Source organism: Lutra lutra, chromosome 6, assembly GCF_902655055.1.
Source record: "Lutra lutra chromosome 6, mLutLut1.2, whole genome shotgun sequence".
NCBI classification, from domain to species: domain Eukaryota; kingdom Metazoa; phylum Chordata; class Mammalia; order Carnivora; family Mustelidae; genus Lutra; species Lutra lutra.
Genome location: NC_062283.1, coordinates 98,941,613 through 98,963,854, shown reverse-complemented (window position 1 = coordinate 98,963,854; position 22,242 = coordinate 98,941,613). Strand labels below are relative to the sequence as shown.

The 22,242-nt window shown below is 42.0% G+C and overlaps 1 protein-coding gene and 1 long non-coding RNA gene across 2 annotated transcripts in view; one reads left to right on the top strand and one right to left on the bottom strand.

The window, feature by feature from the left end:
- The window catches only part of UST (uronyl 2-sulfotransferase), a 299,665-nt gene that overhangs the window by 239,802 nt on the left and 37,621 nt on the right, over positions 1-22,242 (bottom strand). The gene's annotated exons all lie outside the window — the stretch shown is intronic.
- LOC125102568 (uncharacterized) lies at positions 4,262-16,661 on the top strand. The gene is made up of 3 exons (XR_007128153.1): positions 4,262-4,536; positions 10,712-10,713; positions 16,649-16,661. It is a non-coding gene; the product is annotated as an uncharacterized LOC125102568 (long non-coding RNA).

Below are 22,242 nucleotides of genomic sequence, written 5' to 3'. Positions count from 1 at the left end.
ACTAGTAACTGGTTATTATTTTAAGCTGCTTGATTTGGGGGTAATTTGTTACATAGCCATAGGTATCCGATACAATAACTGAGATATTCCAACTGGGAAGCTGCTAAGCCACTTACGATATAATAATCTTGATGAACTCCTAGATAATTAAAATAAAAATTACAAGCATTTTGGGCATGTAAAATAACTCAAAAAAACTAAAGCACAAATTTGTACACTGATTAAACTAGGTAGAAAATGTGTATGTATACATTTTCTCAAAGATCATGAAGAACTTGGAATGAAATAAACAGTTACTCCTACTCATTTCTTGGGTTCATTTATAATATGCAGAACTATGTAAAATAAGAAAAACATCTGATTATGTAAATTGTAAACGCCCTATTTAATGGGAATAGTCAGTACTAAAGATATAAAAATAATAACACTGTGACTTAACATCACAGAATGAGGAACTGATTTCTCTTCATAAATAACTAGGGTAAATGTGTGGAGATTTTTAGACACGTCTGCAAATTCACCAACACTTCTTACACCAAGAGGTGGGAACTATTTCAATCTTCCCTTGGATTTGGGTTGACATTAGTGGTTTCTTGTTACTAATGGAAGATGCTGGAAGTAAAGACATGTGGCTTCCCAGGCCATAATAGACAAGGCCATTCAGCTTCTGCTTGGTTCATTTGGGACACTCTGAGGGAAGTAATTGTCATATAAGTCTGCTGACATCTTGGAAAAAGTCATGCATCGGTGTCAACTGTTAGCTGTGTGATGGGGCCATCTGCAAGGCCTGCACTGAATCTCCAGATGACTGCACACCCAGCCCAGGTGACTCCCAGATGAGAACTGCCAAGCTGAGCCCTTCCCAAAAGTTTGAGCCACAAAACCATGAAGACAATAAGAGGTTATTGTTATATATCACTATGTTTTAGGAAATGTGTTCAGCAGCTCTAGTAACCAGAACAATATACTCTAATAAGAATACACTCTTGTAGCTATAAGACTACACTCTTATAGAACTGAGAATGTAGAAGGGAAGAAGGCCATTGATACCTAAGCTTGAAACCAGCACGCCATTACTTCTGTTGGCCAAAGCAAGCCCCAAGTCAAGCCCAAGCTCAAAGGTGGAGGAAACAAGATCTACTACTTAATGTCATATAGCAACAAATATGCATACACAGATGGGTGAGAACTGGTACTAAATTTACAATCAACTTGTTCACACCGTGAGAGACCCTTAACTCTAGGAAACAAACTGAGGGTTGCTGGAGGGGAGATGGGGTTTGGGGGATGGGGTAACTGGGGGATGGGCATTAGGAGGACACATGATGTGAGGAGCATTGGGTGTTAATTGCAACTGATGAATTACTTAACTCTACATCTGAAATTAATGATGTACTACATGTGGGCTAACTGAATTTAAATTAATAAAAAAGAAAAGAAAAAAAGAAGAAAAAAGTGGGGTGGGGGTAAGATGGAAACATATCTGCCAGCAAATAAACAGAAGAAGAAGAAAGAAAAAGGATCCACCTACGTTGGTCTTCCAGAAAATGAAAGATCATAAAGAGGCTCACCTACCTCCAAGTTGTCCCACGTGCTCTCAGACCAGCCCAGGTCCCAGCTCACCATAAACACATGAACGTGCCCTCCACTCAAGACCAGAAGAACTGTCTACCCGACCAGCAGGATTAATAAACAGATCATTCTGTATGCCAACTTCTGTGCTCGTTTGTTGTAGAGCATTACTGAGGCAATAGATAGCTGATAGAACAATCATAATAAAAGCACTGTCTGATAATCAATGTTAACTTTTAGACAGCTTGAAAATGCCAGCTTGCAAAAGGTCATTGTTACCTGTGTCAAACTTTCTTTTATGGCTTAATGCAGGCTAATTAGTATATAACACTTGAACTTTGCTTTAGGGATTAATGTGTAGCTTAATTGATGATCTATGACTCGTAATGATATATATAAAAAACTAATAGTTTAAACAAAGTGGGGTGCCTGGGTGGGTCAGTCTGTTAAGTGTCTGCCTTTGGCTCAGGTCATGATCCCAGGGTCCTAAGATCGGACCCCGCATCAGGCTCACTGCTCAGTGGAGAGTCTGTTCTCCCTCTCCCTTGGCTGCTCCCCCCACTTGTGCTCTCCCTTTCTCAAATAAATCAATAAAATTCTTTTAAAAAAATAGTTTAAAATGGAGTAATTTGGGGTGCCTGGGTGGCTCAGTAGGTTAAAGCCTCTGCCTTCAGTCAGGTCATGATCCCAGGGTCCTCGGATCAAGCCCTGCATCGGGCTCTCTGCTCAGCGGGGATCCTGCTTCCCCATCTCTCTCTGCCTCTCTGCCTACTTGTGATCTCTGTCTGTCAAATAAATAAATAAAATCTTAAACAAACAAACAAACAAACAAAAGGAGTAATTTAACCCCAGAGTTAACCCCAGAGCCCTGGCAAAGCACAGGGCTGGAGGTAACAATTCAATGGGTTTTGGAGTTTTTTTAAAAACTGGTTTTCTGGGGCGCCTGGGTGGCTCAGTGGGTGAAAGCCTCTGCCTTCAGCTCAGGTCATGATCTCAGAGTCCTGGGATCGAGCCCCACATCGGGCTCTCTGCTCAGCAGGGAGCCTGCTTCCTCCTCTCTCTCTACCTGCCTCTCTGCCTACTTGTAATCTCTGTCTGTCAAATAAATAAATAAAATCTTAAAAAAAAATTTAAAAAATAAATAAAAGAAAACTGGTTTTCTTTTCTGGTAATACTTCTTTTTGCAGTTTTGGGGACTGCAAAAGAAGACGGAGTTGAGCCCACCTCCAAAAAGGTTGAGAGAAAACCTACCCTGGTATTTATTTTGACCCCATATTCCTTAGCAGATGGGCAGTAAGGTTCAGACCCAACCAAATAGCAGGTTTGATTTTTTTCCCACACACTTTTCCTAATAATAGCCAAGCAGTAATTACGTACATGGCAACTATGTACCAAGCTACTGCGGTGATCTATTTAAGTAATACAAACAGAAATATCTCCATACAATACTTATTACTCATAAGAAAAGAAAAACTTAAGTACTATTTACATCAATTCAGATAAGGCACCACCTCTAAAGCCAATAGCAAACCATGTAATGAAGCGTCGAAAGGACATTTTTTGAGCCATATTTATGGCCTTACTCTAATCTTGATCCATAGCAGCCTACCCAAAATTTCCAAAGCAGCTATAATTCTAAGCAGACTAAAAAAAATACATTGCTATGCAGTCTGCCCTCTTTCTAACCTTTTAACCCCATGATGGTCAACCATAAGGTTCAATGTTATGGTCCGAGTTCAAAAGTTTTAATGTTCAGGTTGCTTCTGGCTACTAGGTTTCCTCTTCTAGCTACTAATTTAACCCAACTGCATTCTAAAGTTGACTCTGGCAATACATTAAAAAATGTGGTCAAAACAAATAAGCTGCTCTGTCTCCTCCCTGTCCTCTAGCAGGGAACATTCCTTCCCCATCAAACTGACATCAAATTTTCTCTACATGATAACGGCCGCAGACACCAACAGGCGTATGGCAGCAGAGCTGGGGTGAGGACGGACCCACGTACACACTGGACTGAACAACAGAGGATTTAAATAAAATGTTAAGACAACTGTTGGAAAGATGCCAGAGGGCAGTACCTGTGAATTTGAGAATAAAATGTGAGCTTGGACCAAGTGACATTTATGGGCACTTCCATCCCTGAGGCTCACTGAGAAGTACCCCCACAAATGGGGAAAGGAGTTTGGAAATGAGAGAGCTTGCATGGGGCACAGAGACTGGATCAAGGCTGGGTCTGCTAGACACGAGGACACGGCAACAGCTGTGAGGAAGGCTCTGGGCTTCAGTGCCGGGCCTGCTCAGGATGGAGACTGCTGCAAGAGAATGTCGCTTCCACCAGAACCGTAAGAAGAAGAAAAACAGCTCGTCTACAAAACCACAAGTTTCGGAGCCGATTAGAATGCTGAGGTCAAAAGGGAACTGAGTGAACTGATCTCCAAAGGGTGACAAATGCCTCTGTAGGGAGGAAGGACACATGCATTTTCACCTCTAACCAAGCGTGGGAGAAAGGGGCCTGCTTTTCAGCAGGGAGAGAGAAAACTAACTGAGATTTCAGCAAATTCTGCGTGGATGAGTGTGGTAGCTCAGGACCCCCGGATCCCTACGAGGGATTTTTTTTTTTTGATTGATAAGAGCCAATCGTTTATTTTCACTGCCCCAGTCACAAGCTCTCCCTCTGTCCCCACTCCTGCCTGCTCCGGAGAGGGCGCGCTCACATGCGTGCCCACCCTCTCCGCACCTCCTCAACACTCTCCCTTCCTCGGCTGCCAGTCCAGCTGCCTTAGAATGTCAGAAGGTGACATTTTCAGTTCTTTTCCCGTCCGAACTGCAGGATACAGGACAGGCAGCCCTAAGTGCTGCTTTCTGCGCAAATGTTTTTTGATTACAAATATCTAACTAGGTTTGAAATGTTTTATAGAATAAGACAATATTCTTTTCAACAAACTTTAAAAAAAAATGTACAGTTTTGTTGTTTCCACCTCCCCCCTCCCCTGCCCCTGCTTGCGCAACACTTGCCAACTCTTTTCCACAGGCTTCCACTGAATGCTCGTGAGATGCTCAGGATGGCCAAGACCCTGAGAGGGCCCTCCAGTGCACAGGCCTGTTGAGGTTTGAAGGGAGAGCAAAGGCTATCTTAAGAATAAAATGGGTTGGCCCTTGGGCCTGTGGGTAGTTGCAAGTGAGGGACAGTGTCTTGGTCAGCGTGGCCTGCCATAGGACTCCACAGACTGGGTGGGGTTCAACAATAGACATTTATTTCTCACAGTTCTAAAGCTGAGAAGCCCAAGGGCAGGACACCAGCAGACTCAGTTCGTAGGGAAGGTCTGCTTCCTGACTTCTGATGTGGTGGAGAGAGAAAGCATTCTGGTGTCTCTTCCCCTGATCTTATAGTGACATAAATCCCTTCATGGGGGGGGGGGGTCCAGCCTCATGACTTCATCCAAACTTCATTATTACCTCCTAATGGTCCCATTTTTTAATACCAGCCTGTTAGGAGACAGGGCTTCAACCTACGGATTTAGGGTTGGAGAGGGGACACAAACATTCAGTTCATAACAAATGCGCACAAAAGCTGTCTGTGTCCCTCCTCTAATATCAAACAAAAGCCATCTGCTCCCAAGGAGGGGCAAGAGCTGACCCTTTGACATGAGGCAAAAGCAGTATGTGGCTGGGGAAGAGGTAGGAAATCCTTCCAAACTCCCTCCATTCCCTTCCCCATCCCCCCCCCAAGGATGTCTGCCTGACTGGAGAGGACTGGCTAAAAGCCATCTCCCCCTGGGCAGGGACTCAGGTCTAGGATCCTTCCCTGGTACAAAACAAAAAAGTTAAGGTAGGAAAATGTTTGCCTATAAGGATGGACCAGTGGGGTAACTGTTGCTCTTGCTGCTCCCAAAGCCAGGGGACATGAGTGAGAAGGTATTCCCAAGGAATTCCCAAGGGAATATTCCCAAGGGAGCCCTGCTCACTCAGAGACCCTAGGTTCCTCAAGGCCTGTCTGAAACACCCTCTCCATGGGCTGACACCCAGGGATTCAAGCACGGATGCTCTTTCCACTTATCTCCCTTACAACACCCACAGAAACTCTAGTCACTTCTATAACAATGGTGACCACTCTTTGGCAATCTCAGTCCTCGTGCTCATGGCTCTGAATTCCGGCCAGCCCAGCCCTGCTGGCCATCCAGGCACCCCCACTCATTTCTACTGTTCACAGCTCACAAGGAAGTATTCATCCACGAGCTGCACGGTGTGGTGCTAGGAATTGTGGGTTGTGTTATTCTTCCCTCTGGCTGGTTTCTTCTCAGACAGAAAGTCAGCTCAGTGGGCCTATTCACATTCCTGTCTGATGTCTTTCAAACCACGACACTGACAGCCACACCCGACATCTTATTGAACAATCATCCACCGTGACCCTGTAATCTCTCCCAGACATACAGAACCACATTGCATTGTGGTGACAGGCCTGCCCATCACACATTTCTCAATATGAAGATACAGCCTTTCTCATCCACTTCTTACCAACCTACCCAAAGTCCCTGGTTGAATGTTCTATAGCTACCTCTATAAATGTCCCACCTGATATCTACTGTGAGCTCCTCTTGGCACAATTCACCCTGTTGCCCAGCCCTGTCTCCCCACTCCTGCCGGACCTGCTGCCCTCCAGAAGAGAGAAGAAAGCTGGTGTGCATGGTACATGCACAAGCCAGTGAGTGCTTTCACACACATTCAAGTCTCATAACTTCATTATTATCCCAGTTTTGCACAAAAGAAGCCAAGACTCCGGTAGCTTGGACATGGTCATGCGGCTGGGAAATAGAGAGCTGGGATTGAAACCACTAACCCTGTCACCCATCCCTTTCCCTCCATTCCTCCATGTGGCATTAAAAGGCCTAGCGGGATGTGGACAATGAAGGAAAGACGGCACCTCTCTTCCCAGTCAGACAATGTGGCAGAGGCTTGGTCAGACGTCTCTTCCAGCCACTGGCCCGAATATCGGCGGCAATTCACCTGCCAAGAGGCTAACACTTCCCAGTCTGGGCAGCTGAGCGAGGTACTGATCAGACCCACAAGAGAGCCATTTTCAAGGCGGTGACAAAGTGACTCTCCCTTGTTCAAGGAGGCCTTTCAATTGCCCTGCCCCTTCATGTCCTTCAAACTCCACTACCGAGCTCCACGCAGTAGGAAGAAATGAGCAAAGAAAAAGAAGGAAACAAATTTAAAAAGATACTGGGAGGGAAGATCCCTTCCCTTTTTAATGTCAGCATAAACTTGGAGAGCAAAAAGTTTTCTAATATAACCATGGAGTAAATGCATAAAGATTAGCCTGGGTAAGTCTGAGCCTGCAACAGCAAAATGACTAACCATACTCAGGACTCTCTTGAACATTCAATCTGGATAAACTCGGCTCAGATTGCAGACAGTAAAGCCCCGCTGCTTACGAATGAATCACACTTAAACATGCACGAGAGGAAAAACGTGTCCCTTTGATTTCTCCGAATGCGTATTTGGATCATCAAGGACACTGTTCATGGGTCCCGTAAACTTGAGTCCCTATCTTTTTTTATTTCCTGGAATCAGCTCTAGTACTTTTGTCAAGATAATGGAAACCAACCAGAGTAGCTTTGAGCACCTGAAGGACAATCCTGCAGTTAAAGGCTCCATTCCCTAGTCTTCTTGCAGAGGTAAGAATGTAAAAAGTGTTCTGAAGTTCTAAGACCCGTTCTGACCTCCTGGATAGTCACTACTTTGCAAGATACAACAGGGTAAAGTTCAAATTTCCAAAGTGCCAACTGATTTGAAGGAATATGAAAAGTTTATGAAAATTAGACTTTTAAAAAGCCTGAATTGTGAATAGTGTTGGAAAATGACATCAACTTTCAATTTCCTCTCCAAATGTGAACAGCCTTCAAAAGAGATGTGCTCCCCTTTCTGGGAAACTTCTTCCAGAAAGCCTCACCATTTTACTATTATTTTCACTTAGAAATGGATGATTTTCAGGATACCGAGTTGTTTTTGTTTTTGTTTTTCCCCATTTTATTTTATTTTATTTCTTTTCAGTGTTCCAGCATTCATTGTTTATGACACTGAGTTTATAAAAGAGAATCCTCTCCCCCTCTTTTCTCATGTCTTTTCGACATAATTTTTGGAAGAAAAACAAAACAAAACCAAAACCCTCCACTAATTTTCCAATACCTCGGGTTTTTTCCAGTTGACTTTGGGCGGCTAATCATGGAATCCAATCTGTAGGCAGATTATTCATTTCCTATTCTTTTTCTAATTAACATGATTTACGAACACTTCTACACAACATAACAAACACTGCAATAATTCTTCTACAGAATCCCCAGAAGACATTTATGTAAACAACTGAGATGTATAATGATTTTGGGTTATTGAAGAATATCCTTCAAAAGTGATATCACAAACAAACAAAATTATCTGGGAGAACAATTTGAAGCCCTTAGCTACATAAAAACGGTCTATTTTGTGCACATGTTTCCACTAACCTTCAGATACAGAATTTTGGTCATGTAGAATTCTAAAACCTGAACACACACATACCACACATACCTTGGAAAAATACTTTATTTCAGAAATTCGAGTTTATGAAATTAGATTTTCATACATCTGCAAGTATATTTTCATTTGATTAATCATATATTATGTATATATAACAACCAGCACACTGAAAAAATCCATAGTAATTACAATTTCATATATCTCTTATTAAATATTTGTTTTATGAACCTGAGCTCAGGTTTCACAATAATATGAAATCCACCTACATTTCGAGGGTATGACACTGTCACCTAAATCTTAGAGACAAATGTTTTTAGCACTTCTTAGAAAACAACCTATAAAATTCCAGCCATGACTTCCCCCTCGGAAATACATTTCCAGAAAGCCCCACCCAGGTAGTGACTAGATGTAATAAGGGCATGAACATCCCTCAGGTTGTTGACAAGAAATACTCATTCACTAAGCCTTGAAAACAAGCAGAGGGGTACCAGACCGCCTCGTCCCTGTGTGGGGTAGGGCAATCACACAAGGTGGTGACGTACAGAACTGGAGAATTTGCATTCCTCCCTTTTTGAGTGAGACTAGAGTGTGAACACTTGCAAGGCTCCAAGCAGCCACTCCATCCGACCCTCCTGATGGGAGATTGGCTCAGGGTGTTACAGAAGCCATCCCTTGAGTGTCCAAGAATGGGCCAGTTGCCCTGTCGCTCAGTTCCTGCATTGGCCTCATTTCCACTAATGCATTCAACAAGTACTGATTGAGTCCCATGTGCCAGGCCCCTGTAAGGCCCTGGAGGAAGATCCACTGGAGACCAAAACCAGCGATTTCCTCTGGCCTCATGGGGCATATAAGCAACAAGCGAAGGTGATGAGGAACTGGGAGAGCAAAGCCTCCCTGGACCTAGTCAAAGATTCAGGAAAGGCTCTCCTGAGAGCTGAAGGACATGGAGGGGTTCAGGAATTGGATGGAATCTTCCTGCTGTGGGTCTGCAGGTGCAAAGGCTTGTGGCAGGACAAAGAAGGGCAATATTGAGAAGGCCAGTGTGCTCCAACGCAGGGCACTGAAGTGAAAAATGATGTGGAAGCAGGAGCGGGAGGCACAGCTGGCCCTGGCAGGGCCTCTTCTGCTCAGCTGGGGAAAGAGCCCTAAGACACAGGAAGCCACGGAGGGCATTAGGCACACTATGGGAGGCTTCAGCTGGTGTACATTGTGAAAAACTCACTCTGGCTGCAGAGGGAAGAACATTTGGCATGGAATCGGAGTAGATATGGCTAAGCTAGTTTGATAACTTAGAGAGAATATCGTGGCTTCTATTACAGGGTCAAAATGGAGTTGGACAGAAGTAATAATATTCAAGAAGTACTTAAGAAGCAAAATCCACAGGACTAATGATAGGCAGTGTACAGATTTTGTTAGGGATGACTTCCAAACTTGAACACGGACTCTGGTCAATATATGGAGAAGGAGAACCATCACGGCCCCTCAGAACATCGCAGGGATAGGAAAGAATTAGAGATCAGGATCCTCTGTTCAGTTCAATACCACACCTGAAGTTTTTTTCTTCCCTTTCCAAGATAGGAAGCAGAAATAGATCCAGAAGGGAGAGCACAGGAGGAAGAATTATTCTTGTCTATGAATCTGTAAAGTACCAGGCTTCTCTAGCATGAAATCCTATTATCAGAAAAGTCAGCACTTGAAACTATCTTTTTATTCCACAGACTCTGAAAACCAGCTCCTATAGTACAACGTACTGTGAAGACACAGTCTCCAATGATGATGAAAATTATGATAATGAAATTTTCCTACCATTATGATCATCAGCATTAAAAAAGAATTACCATTTATTGAGAACCTTATAGCAGGCAATGAAATGAGAGTGCTTAATCCTTACAAAATCACTACTAGGCAACAGACAAGGCGAACAAAGCTCAGAGAGGTTGAATCAAAATGAGTTCCTGGTAAAGGTTTAAAACAACCTCCTTCTGTGTCCACTATCCTGCCCAGTGCTCTAAGATCACTTTCATAATTTCAGTTCTAAAATTCTTCCTGCTTTCTGGGTAGAGACGGGTTCACTCCTGAGTATCCACCGGGTGTCTCTGAATTTCTTGGTACTTCCCAAGCACAGAATCTGGGACAGAACATTAGCATGTCCTCCCACCCTGGCCCTCAATACATAACACTTACAAATCTGGCTATATTTAAGAGCCAAGAGAGTATATATAAAATCACCCATAATTTATAAATGACACACGTACAGAGAGAATTGAAAGGTGTCTTAAAATGATCTCTTAAGAACTTAGTCCTTCATTTTTAATTGCTTGGTTCAGATAATCTTTCCTTCCCATACTTTCATGCCCAGAACCACTAAATCCGACTTCTATTGAGCCTCAAATAAACTCACACATGTAATGTGTGCTCATAAGTAAAAAATTAAGAGAGCAAAAAATTAGATAATTTTAAAAAGGTGACAGGTGGCTTGTTCTTGATTCATTGGTCTATGGAACTAGCTCAACTTCAAAGAACCATTGATTGCTTGTGAAATAAAAAGCATTGTGATGATGGCTTAGGTTCAGTTACCTAGAAGCAGAGTCTGAGATAGGAATTTGGATGCCGTTCTCCAGAGAAGGAGTAGCTGTGAGTCTTAGGAGGCCACATTCACAGAAGCAAGGGTAATGGAAACATCAACTCAGAGGGGGACCTGGACAGTGCACCCACAGCATGCCCTATAGGCTGTCTTTACAAGGTGAACTCGCTTTCTTATAAAACTTTTCTATATATGGAGTGCCCTGGGAGCTTGCTGGGCCCCTTTCCCTCTACAGAGAAGAAAACTGAAATTCAGAGAGGTGGAATCACTCAAAGAATCAATGAGCAGAGCTGGTACTTTAACCCAAATCTTTAAACTTCAATTTCCCTTTATTCAACCTGATAACCTGAAAACTCTCCCAGTATAAAATATGTAGATATGTTGGATAAAATGTAATAAACACCATTTTACAAGCTTGGTTGAGCTCAGAGAGAGAACAGGATATGTCCAGAGGCCAAAAAGAAAGAGAAAATGGAGTGGTAAGCCTGTGTTGGTGTGCAGGTATCCCTTGAGGAGAAGGGTGGGGAACCCAGGAGTTTGGATGTTAATGGCCAAAAAGGGTTGAGGGTTTAATCCTAGACCCAAAGGTGGGCTGGAATGAGGGCTGAGAGCCCCAGGAAAAGCTGCGAACTTCACAGGGCTACCCTGGAAGAATGAACTAGAAACAGAGTCGACCCACTAGCATAATGAGGCAGTAAGGATGTTTGTTTCAGTATTAGCTCTGGGTGGAAAAAAAAAAGAAAGACAGAAAAAGAAAAAGTCTCACTGCTGATTCAAAATTGGGAGCTGACTCTCCATTTGGGTTTGAAAGTCAAATCTATACCACTGATGAGTCTTTTTTTTTTTTTAAAGATTTTATTCATTTATTTGGCAGAGAGAGATCACAAGTAGGCATACAGACAGGCAGAGGGAGAGGGGGAAGCAGGCTCCCCGCTGAGCAGAGAGCCCCATGCGGGACTCGATCCCAGGACCCTGAGATCATGACCTGAGCCGAAGGCAGAGGCTTAATCCACTGAGCCACCCAGGCGCCTTTTTTTTTTTAAAGATTTTATTTATTTATTTGACAGACAGAGATCAAGTAGGCAGACAGGCAGGCAGAGAGAGAGGGGGAAGCAGGCTCCCTGCTGAGCAGAGAGCCCGATGCAGGGCTCGATCCCAGGACTCTGAAACCATGACCTGAGCCGAAGGCAGAGGCTTTAACCCACTGAGCCACCCAGGTGCCCCTCAGGACAAGAGATTAGCATAAGTCGTCTCAGGTCAGTGATCTCTTGGAGCACAACTCAGAGGTAAACATAAAACCTCTGTAAGGAAATAACCAGACCCCAAGGAATCCTACATATAAAATCCACTAAAGATGAGCTCACAAGTCAAAACTATAAAATACCCAGCAGAGAGAAATCTATCATGACTCCATCAATAGACACAATAAACAGCAAAACCAGATCCTCATGTTTTCAAGTGTTTCTCCTACTGTTTAACTTCCAAGAGACTAAGTTGATAAGACAGCTTTACTCTTTAACCACATTATTCATAGAAATGCTCTATTTCATTAATTAAATTAAATTAATTTAAAAGAGCTAGTCAGTCACTCAGAAAAATTTCTCATTGATATTGGCTTTAAGGAAAAAGTGACCCTAGCCCTCTAATCTGAAAAACAGAAGGATGTATCAAAAGAAGGATTTATCAAAGAAATTTTCTTCCTTAGATAACTTAAATATAGACCTAGATGGAGGCAAGCAAGTGGAATAATTTTCTTCTTTAATTCCCCTAGAGTCTAGGGTTATATGAAGATTCCTTTAAAGCCACGTGTCTCAATCTGCTTTCAAAAAAAAAAAAATCTGATCTGAAAATATTATGCTATCATTGGCTGTAATCAAAAAGAGGGTGGGTGAGGAGGCTGTATCATTTGCCAACCAAAACAGTAACTAGACTAAAAAAACCCAACTTCTTTGTGTTTGGCAATCTCTCTCATTGTGAACCACAGATGATACAAATATCCCTTGAAGAAATCCAAAGTGGTGTGTTGTAAACAAATATATAATCATTCCTTATAACAACTGACAATAGCCAAGTCTCATACTATGAGACAAAGACACTTTCTAGCTTATTCTCAAAGCCAGATCATTAAATAAATAAGGAGAAAGGGAGATTTTTCTCTGCATAAAAAAGATTATTTGAGGGGTGCCTGAGTGGCTCAGTCATTAAGTGTCTGCCTTCAGCTCAGGTCATGATCCCAGGGTCTTGGGATCGAGCTCCCTATCAGGTTACCTCCTCAGCGGGAAGCCTACCTCTCCCTCTCTCACTTCCCTGCTTGTGTTCCCTCTCTGGCTGTGTTTCTCTCTGTCAAATAAATAGATAAAATCTTTTAAAAAAAGATTATTTGATTGATTTTCAATGATGTGTCCTAACTAAGAACAAAAGATGGGAGAGGAAGAAAGCTGAAGTAAAAATGTGGAGTCAGGACAAAAAGGGGACTTTAAGTACTGATTTTATATAGCAACAATTTGCAAATATTAGTTCACTGAGTCCTCCCAAAATCTTACAGCTTCTGAACCAATTTACAGATGAGAAAACTGGGGCCTGGTGTGGGTCAGTAATTGCCTGCAGCCACTGAGTGGCCAAGACTTAGCCAGGTCTTTCCGACTGTAAAGCCTAGAATTTTCATTAGACACTGTTCATAAGTCCATATTCAAATCAAATGTTCATGAGGCTAAGGGAAAAAAAAAAAAAAAGACTTTTTGTCTCCTAGAATCAGAAAGCTCTGATACTTGTAGACTTTCCATTTTTAATGAAATATTTCTCGTACTGATGCCTTACAGTTTTGATAGCATTTATATTTATTAAAACATATAAGTCCCTCAACAAACTGGGTACAGAAGGAACATATCCTCATGTAATAAATGCCATAAATCACAAACCCACAGCTAACAACACACTCAATAATGGAAGGTTGAAATCTTTTCCAATGAGATCAGAAACAAGAATATACTCTCACCACTCTTATTAAACATAGTATTGGAAGTCTTAACTAGAGCAACCAGGTGAAATAAAGAAATAAAAGGCATCCAAATTAGAAAGGAAGAAGTAAAATTGTCATTACTTTTATAGGATGTGATCTTACATACAGAAAATTTTAAAAGCTTAGCCAAAAATATGTTGGAACTAAAAAACAAATTCAGTAAAGTTGCAGGATACAAAGTCAACACAGAGTAACAGTTGTTTTTCTACATACTAACAACGGAATATCTGAAAAAGAAATAGAGAAAACTCTCCCATGCACAATAGCATCAAAAATAATAAAATACTTAGAAATAAATTTAACCAAGGAAATGAGAGATCTATACAATGAAAACTATAAGAACTTGATGAAAGAAACTGAAGAAGAACCAAACCAATGGAAAGAGATCTTGTGATCAGGGATCAGCAGAATTAATACTATTAAAATTTCCATACTACCCAAAGCCATCTATACATCAATGCAATCCCTATCAAAATGCTAATGGCATTTTCTACAGAGGTTAAAGAAAAAACAAACAAACAAACAAAAATAACCTAAAACTCACATGGATCCACAAAAGACCCCAAATAATAAAAGTGATTCTGGGGAAGAATAAAGCTGGAGGCATCACACTCCCTGATTTCAAACTAGACTACACAGAGATAGCAATCAAAACAGTATGGTACTGGCATAAAAATAAACACATAGATGAATGGAACAGAACAGAACTAGACCTCTAAATATATGGTCAACTAATTTTTTTAAAAAGATTTTATTTATTTATTTGACAGAGAGAGAGAGCACACAAGCAGGGGAGTGGGGGAGGGAGAAGCAGACTCCCCACTAAGCAGGGAGCCCGATTCCGGGCTTGATCCCAGGACACTGGGATCATGACCTGAGCTGAAGGAAGTTGCTTAACCAACTGAGCCACCCAGGTACCCCGGTCAACCAATTCTTAACAAAAGAGTCAAGAATACTCAATGGGAAAAGGATACTCTCTTCAATAACTGATGTGTTGGGGAAACTGGATAACCATATGCAGAAAATGAACTTGGACCTCTTATTCCATTCAAAAAAATTAATCTGAAATAGTCAAGGACTTAAACATAAGACCCAAAATGACAAAATGCCTAGAAGGAAACAGGGAAGAAGTCTCTTGACATTGGTCTTAGCAAGAATTCTTTGGATATGACATCAAAAGCAAAAGCAAAAATCAACAAGTGGGACTACATCAGATTAAAACACTTCAGCACAACAAAATAATCATCAACATAATGAAAAGGCAACTACAGAATAGGAGAAAATATCAGCAAAATCACATATCTGGTAAGAAGTTAATTCCCAAATAATATACGAAGAACTCATACAACTCAATAGCAGAGAGAGAGAAATCCAATATAAAAGTGGGCAGAAAAAAAATAAATAAATAAATAAATAAATAAATAAAATAAAAGTGGGCAGAAAGGGGTGCCTGGGTGACTCAGTGGGTTAAACCCTCTGCCTTGGGCTCAGGTCATGATCCCAGGGTCCTGGGATCCAGCCCTGCATCAGGCTCTCTTCTCAGCGGGGAGCCTGCTTCCCTCTCTCTCTCTCTGCCTGCCTCTCTGCCTGCTTGTGATCTCTGTCAAATAAATAAATAAATAAAAACCTTTAAAAAAATAAAAATAAAAATGGGCAGAGGAAGTGAATAGACATTTTCCCAAAGAAGACAACCAAATGGCCAACAGGTACATAAAAAGATGCTCAACATCACTGATAATCAGGGAAATGAAAATCAGAACCACAGTGAGGTATCACCTAACATCTGTCAGAATGGCCATCATCAAGAAGACAAGGGACAAGGGGTGTCTGGGTGGCTCAGTCAGTTAAGCATCCAATCCTTGACTCTGGCTCAGGTCATAACCTCAGGGTCATGGGATTGAGCCCCAGATTCAGCTTTGTGCTGGGCATCTGACTCTGTGAGCTCCTCAAAAAATTAAAACTAGAACTACCATATGATTCAGCAATCTTGCTCCTGGGTACATGTCCAAAGGAAATGAAAACAGGATATCAAAAGATACCTGCATTCTCTGTTTATTGCAGCATTATTCACAATAGCCAAGACACAGAGATCACCTAAGTGTCTGTCAGTGGATAAATGCATAAAGCTGTGAAGTGTGTGTGTATGTGTAGTGTGTGTGTGTGTGTGTGTGTGTATGTATATGTATATGTGTATAACGGAATATATACATATTATATACATAAAATTATATAGGTAATGGAATATATACATATTATATATGTGTGTGTATCTATATTCAGACATAAGAATGGAGGACACCGTGCCATTTGTCCATGTGTGGACCTTAAGGGCAGGAGGCTAAATGAAATAAACCAGACAGAGAAGGACAAATACTGTATTGTGTCACTTCTACATGGAATCTAAAAAAGTGGAACTCATAGAAACACAGCAGAATGGCTGTTAGTTAACAGGCTGGGGGTGGAGGAACCGGAGATACATTGGTCAAAGGGTACAAACTAACAACTACAAAATGAGTAAGTTCTGGAGAGCTAATCCACAGCATACTGATTCTAATAAACAACACTGTATTACATACTTTCAAGTTGCAAAGAGACTAGATCTTAAATGTTCTCACCACAAAGAAAAGGATAACCATGTGATGAGATAGACATTTTAGCTGAATCTATGGTGATCTTACTGCTATATATACATTTATCAAATCAATGTCTACTTAAGTTGTACACCTTAAACTTACTCAATGTTATGTGTCAATTATATCGCAAAACAAAACAAAGCAAAAAACATACACACATAGTACTCATTGCCCGCCAGGCAATGCTATAAATTCACAAATATGAACTAATTTAATCCTCAGAACATGCCAGGATAGAATAGACTCCCCATTTTACAGACGTGAATATTAAGACACTTAGAGGTTAAGTAGCTGAAGGTAACACAGCTGATTGAATGGCAGAGATAGGATTGGAAGAGCGGCATTGGGGCTCCTGAATCCCTGCTCTGAAATGCTTCTTGGCATTCATTATTCATGACCTACTGAATAACACACCCTAGAATATGGCTTTCAGTGGAAAAGCACACGTTATCTATCTGCTCAGCGGGCCTCACTCCACTGACCCTGCAGAAAAGGACTACTTCACTGAAAAACCATCCCCAAATCCCTGTTTGGTCAGATTTGCTAAGAAGGGAGGGATGGAGAGAAGGAAGAAAAGAAAAGAGAAAGGGAGAAAGGGAATGAGGAAAGCAGTGAGGGAAATAAGAGCAGATAAAAGAACAGGTCTTCTCTTCAATGGTTTAAGTGTAAAGGACTGTGAACGAGTTCCCTAAACAAGGGGGAAGCCAGAGCTGTCCATCTGCTCAGTTGTGGTGCACGTCACTGCTCCCAGCTTATCACCTCTTTCAACTGGCATCTACTAACTCGCTATTTGGAGCCAAAAACTCATGTGTCACATGATCAACAGATACAAAGGAGAACAACCTAGTGCCCTGGCCATCTGGGACCAGCTGGGGTCAGTTTGGGGAAATGGGACAGTTAAACAAACAGCTATAGTGTGAGACAGAGCATGGGAAATGCTAGAGCAGCAACACAGACTAAGGGCTGTGGGCAATAAGGAAGCAGATGAGACTCCTGTCTGAGCAGAAAGAAGGTAGGGCAGACATCAAAGAAGCCTTCACCTAAGAGACCAGACTTCAATGGCTGAGAGAACATGAGAGGGCTGAGAGGGCCATCACTTCCTACTGGCCCCAAACCCATGTCTTCTGCTCTTACTAGAGACATCTTCTCACAAAGCACCATCACTTTGTCACTGACATGATTGTGCTAAGTTACTACCTTGACCTGGGATGTCTGCACACCTTCCCTCCATTATCCAAATTCTATAGGTATTTTAAAGTCTTTATTTCAATCCTGCCTCCTCCTTCATGGCTTTTCCTGACCATCCCAAGCCTCGTCATTGCCTCTCATCTGTATTCCTAGGAGCTAATCTTAACAAATAGTGACCAACAGTTACTGTACACAAAGCACCTTCTGCAGGGTCTGACCCTAGTGAGGGCCCTTTCTCGAAAACTTTCCCCTCCTCTGGCTTTCATCCCATCACTGTCCTGGTTGTCTTCCGGCATCTATGCCCTTTTGAGGTTCCTCTTGCCCTGCTCACGAATCAAATGTGGGGAGCATCTGAGAATCCATGCTTGGTCCCAGACCTCTCTCTTTACTAACTTCTTAGGCTATGTATTCCATATCTTCTAATTTACAAAGCAAAGAGATGCTGATCTCTCCCCAGCTGACATCTCCAGGTCAGAGCTTTCTCCTGTGCTCCTGACCCAAGCATCTATGTATCATTTCCTCTGACATAAATATTTATACCACAAACTCAGTGTTCCCTAAATACAACTCAGTAGCCTCCTCCCATTCTCCATCACCAAGCCTGCTCCTCTTCATGTAGTCCATGTCTTAACAAGGGGGGAAACAAACAAACAAAATCCCTTCTTTCTTAGGAAAAAAAAAAAAGGCCACTGCTCTTTCATCCTCCCTCTAAGGCAAGCCCAAAGCTAAGTTGTGTCGTGTAGACATACCCTGGTCCACCTGGAATCCACCAAACCCAGAAGGTTCTACTTGTCTAAAATCCCACTCTGCTTTCAGCAGCGTCCTCCACGGTTCAGGCTCTTTCCCTTCTCTCATCTTAATTGTTTCTGTACTGTTCCACATCTATATCTGTCCACCAACCTTTTTCAAACCATTCTCCACCCTGGCCTCATGATGAACATTCTAAAACTCAATTCTGACCATGTTGCCCACCTACTTAAATGCTCGACCATCCTTCAAGATCATGGCCAAACTCCTGACTCTTCAGTGTTAGTAGAGTGACTGGTATGTTCTTCATGCACTGTCCACTGCTCATCTAGCCAGCCTCATCCATCAACACCATTCCTACCTTCCTTAACATCCGTCTCCTTATACACTAAGCTTAGGACATGTTAAGTGATTGGGAGTCTCCCAAGATCAACATGTTGGCCTTCACGTGCATGGTCTTTCCATCTGATGGCCTTCCTTCCCTCCTTCGTATGATCAACTCTTCCTCATTCTTCAAAACTCAAGAATCGACTTCCCTGCTTACTCCTTCCATAAAACCCCACACCCCTTTGTGCTCCCACAATGTCCTGTGAATACAATTTCCCTCATATCCTTACCCTCTACTCCGAGCAGTCATTTATCTTCCTGTCTTCCCTTCAGGCAGGAGTTGCATCTCTTTAGATTTTGTATTCCCAATGCCTACCACAAGGCCCATAGTAGGCATTCAATAAATGTTTGTTGAATAAATGAAGAAAATATTAGGAATGCTTTTTAATATACCTCTTTGCTTTTCCAGTGCGTTAACCTTTGGATTCTGTTGTGGGGGGTAAAATAAACAATATATATGACAGTGCTTTCTAAACTGTTGTAAATTATCAGAAAACACTGGCTTTTAAGGAACAACAATGGGTGGTGAAGAGAACTTTAGAGGCAAGTGTCCCTGCATTTCACTTCTGAGGCCTACCAGCATGTGTTTTATTCTTAGTGTGCCTCATTTTCTCCCTCTCAGCTCTTAAGCCATGATTCAGTTTATAAACCTTCAACTTATAGACAATTGTTCAGAAAGGTTTGTGTTTCTAGAGCATAGCCCTATATCCCTTCTAGGTGGGTGGATGCTTGTGTGCAGAGAAAAGCCAAGTCCCATGTGGATTCTCATCTCAATCTTTCTCCTGGGTAAGGATTCAAAACCCCCTTCCAGGTTCTCAGGTTGAGGGAGTTACCCAAGAGCACTTGGCCCCAGCATGGCCGCAGGAAGTACAGCCAATTACCCACCACGCTGTCCTACCTTGTTTGTTCAGTGATTAAACCATAGTCACTTTACGCCAATAAGATTAGCTGAACAATAAACATTTTCTTGATGGTAGTATATGCAGGTGTAGTTCAGAGCCAACCTTTGTTTTACATCTAATAAACTACCTCTGCAAGTAAAAAAAAAATTAGTGGCTGTATATTACTTCAACCAGCCCACAATGAGCAGAATGAGGGAATCAATATTACATAAACATTTATCACACCTGACATAGCAGTTATACAAATCAAGTCCATGGCATGGTTTTATAGCTCCATTAGAATGCAAAAATACTTAATCTGAACAAAAATGGAATATTTTAGAGTAGAATTAACCACAGACTACAGAGCTGCAGAGACCCCTCCCACCTATTCCGTAACCCCACCTGAAGAAATTATTCCACTGAAAGGTAGAGTTCTTTTAAAATCCCTGGGCAAAATATAGCAGGTGTTGAGAGGATTTTTTTTTTTTTTTCATGTATGGTAGGGGGAAAAAAGCCTTAAGCCCTAGTATGGAGCTTTGATCACTGCCCCAAATCCACCCTTTAAGAAAACATGTTCACTCTAAGTCCAAGAAGTCAAACAAGGAAGCACTTTGTGTCACAAATCAGAAGCACATCCATGATGCTTGTGCCCATGGGCAAGTTAACCAGCCTCACCCGAGAACTCCCAAGGAAGGTCCCAAATGCCCCAAAGGCCAGAGAATCCAGATTCTTCCTCCCACTGTGCCTTTACACCACAAGCCCTCTTGTCATTAATGCTCCCCCACTCAGCTCACACCTCCAGGCTAACCCCAGCACTCTCAAATATTTCTTACGACACCTTGGTAAAGTTTTGAGATTGATTTTTCCATTAGAAAAAAAAAATGGTACAAATCATGTTACAGAAAATCAGAGGAATGATCCTTTGCAACTGGACCAGAAACAGAAGTCAGGAAACTCCAGGTTCCTTAGACTTTGCACCGACAAATAGTGCCCTTTAATATTTTAAAAGCAACATGAGTCAGTACTGAGCATGACTGACTGTCTTTCCTTGGGATGTGGAAAAGACCACACAGCCTTCAAAGAGAACTGTAGACCTAAACACTGAGAGTCAGAAAGAAGCCTTAAAGGACGAAGCATGCCCGTGGCAGCTGACAGAACAGGGTAAAAACAGATGGAGTAAGTGCCTCTGACCTCCATACTTTATTCATTATGCCACGTATTTATGGCCCCAAATGAAAGCGCTTCCTCATGAAGCTGGTTAGTTCACTGATGTTCTCCACACAACATCAGGAGCCAGTTTTATCGGGCTCTGGCCAGAGTCGGGTAATGTTCTGGCTCTGGGTCCAGAGCAAGCACTGTATGAATTAAATCTTCTGCCAAGGGGTTTTGCGGGTCTCCCAGCACCTAGTCAAGTACTTCCAGCTCTAAGTGTGAGAATATTGGCTAAAAGAAGTCATCTATGGGGCGCCTGGCTGGCTCAGTGGGTTAAGCATCTGCCTTCAGTTCAGGTCATGATCTCGGGGTCCTAGGATTGAGCCCCCCGTGGGACTTCCTGTTCAGTAGGGAGCCTGCTTCTTCCTCTCTATCTTGTTCTCCTCTCTCTGTCAAATAAAGAAAGAAAGAAACTTAAAAAAAAAAAAAAAGTCATCCAAGCACCTTGGTGGCTCAGTTGATTAAGCCTCTGCCTTCAGCTCAGATCATGATCCCAGGGTCCTGGGATCAAGCCCCGCATCTAGCTCTCTGCTTGGCAGGAAGCCTGATTTTCCCTTTCCCTCTGCCTGCCTCTCCCCCTGCTCGTGCTTTCTCTCTCTCTCTCTCTGTCAAATAAATAATACATCGTTTTTTAAAAAGTCATCTATAGTATCATCAAATCTTTTGCTCCTAATCTAAAACTGAAAATAATTCACAAGAGGATTTCATATCTCAAATCATACCACTCTAGCATTTCTTAACTCAAAAAAAGAACTTCCCTACAAGTAAAATTCTGCTAATGGTAACAAAAGAATATGATACTCTTGTAGTCCAAATAATACAGTTATGAGAAGAAAAAACTGACCACCTGGTGTGCAATCACAAGAGATGTAAAAAACTTGAAGCCATTCTGAGCAAAAAGAAAGCTCATCCTGGAGCATCAAACACCAACTTACCTAAAAATGTAGACTGTGACACAGAATTTTCTAGAATAGCTACTTGATACTTAAAATATAGCCATAATCATAACTGAGGTAGAAATTATCTGAAACATGACAACATCCAAGAACCCAGGAGAGTTCAAAGCAACTTGGGGAAATCTAATGATCCAAATCCGAAAACACAGAGAGAAGAAAATAGAGATAGGAGCCTGAGTGGCTACAGCCACTTTGGAGAAATGCTTGGCACCATCTACCAGGACTAAACAAAACCCGACCCTATGACCCAGCAATTCCATTCCTAGGTGTTTCCCACCAGAAACGTGTGCTTGTGTCAACACAGACGGGGCTCACAGTTAGCACTATGTTCCCAACCAGAAACAACCCTGATGTCCATCATGAAACAGAACAAACCTTAGTTACAGCCAACAGTGTGAACGAGTCACAAATACGATGTTGAGCAGAAACAGCCATGAACCCACAGGGTATCGATGGTATAACTTCAGTTACATAAAGTTCAAAGACAGGCACTAACCTCTGCAGTTAGAAGCTGTGTATAAGAGCTCCAACTCAGAGGACATTCATT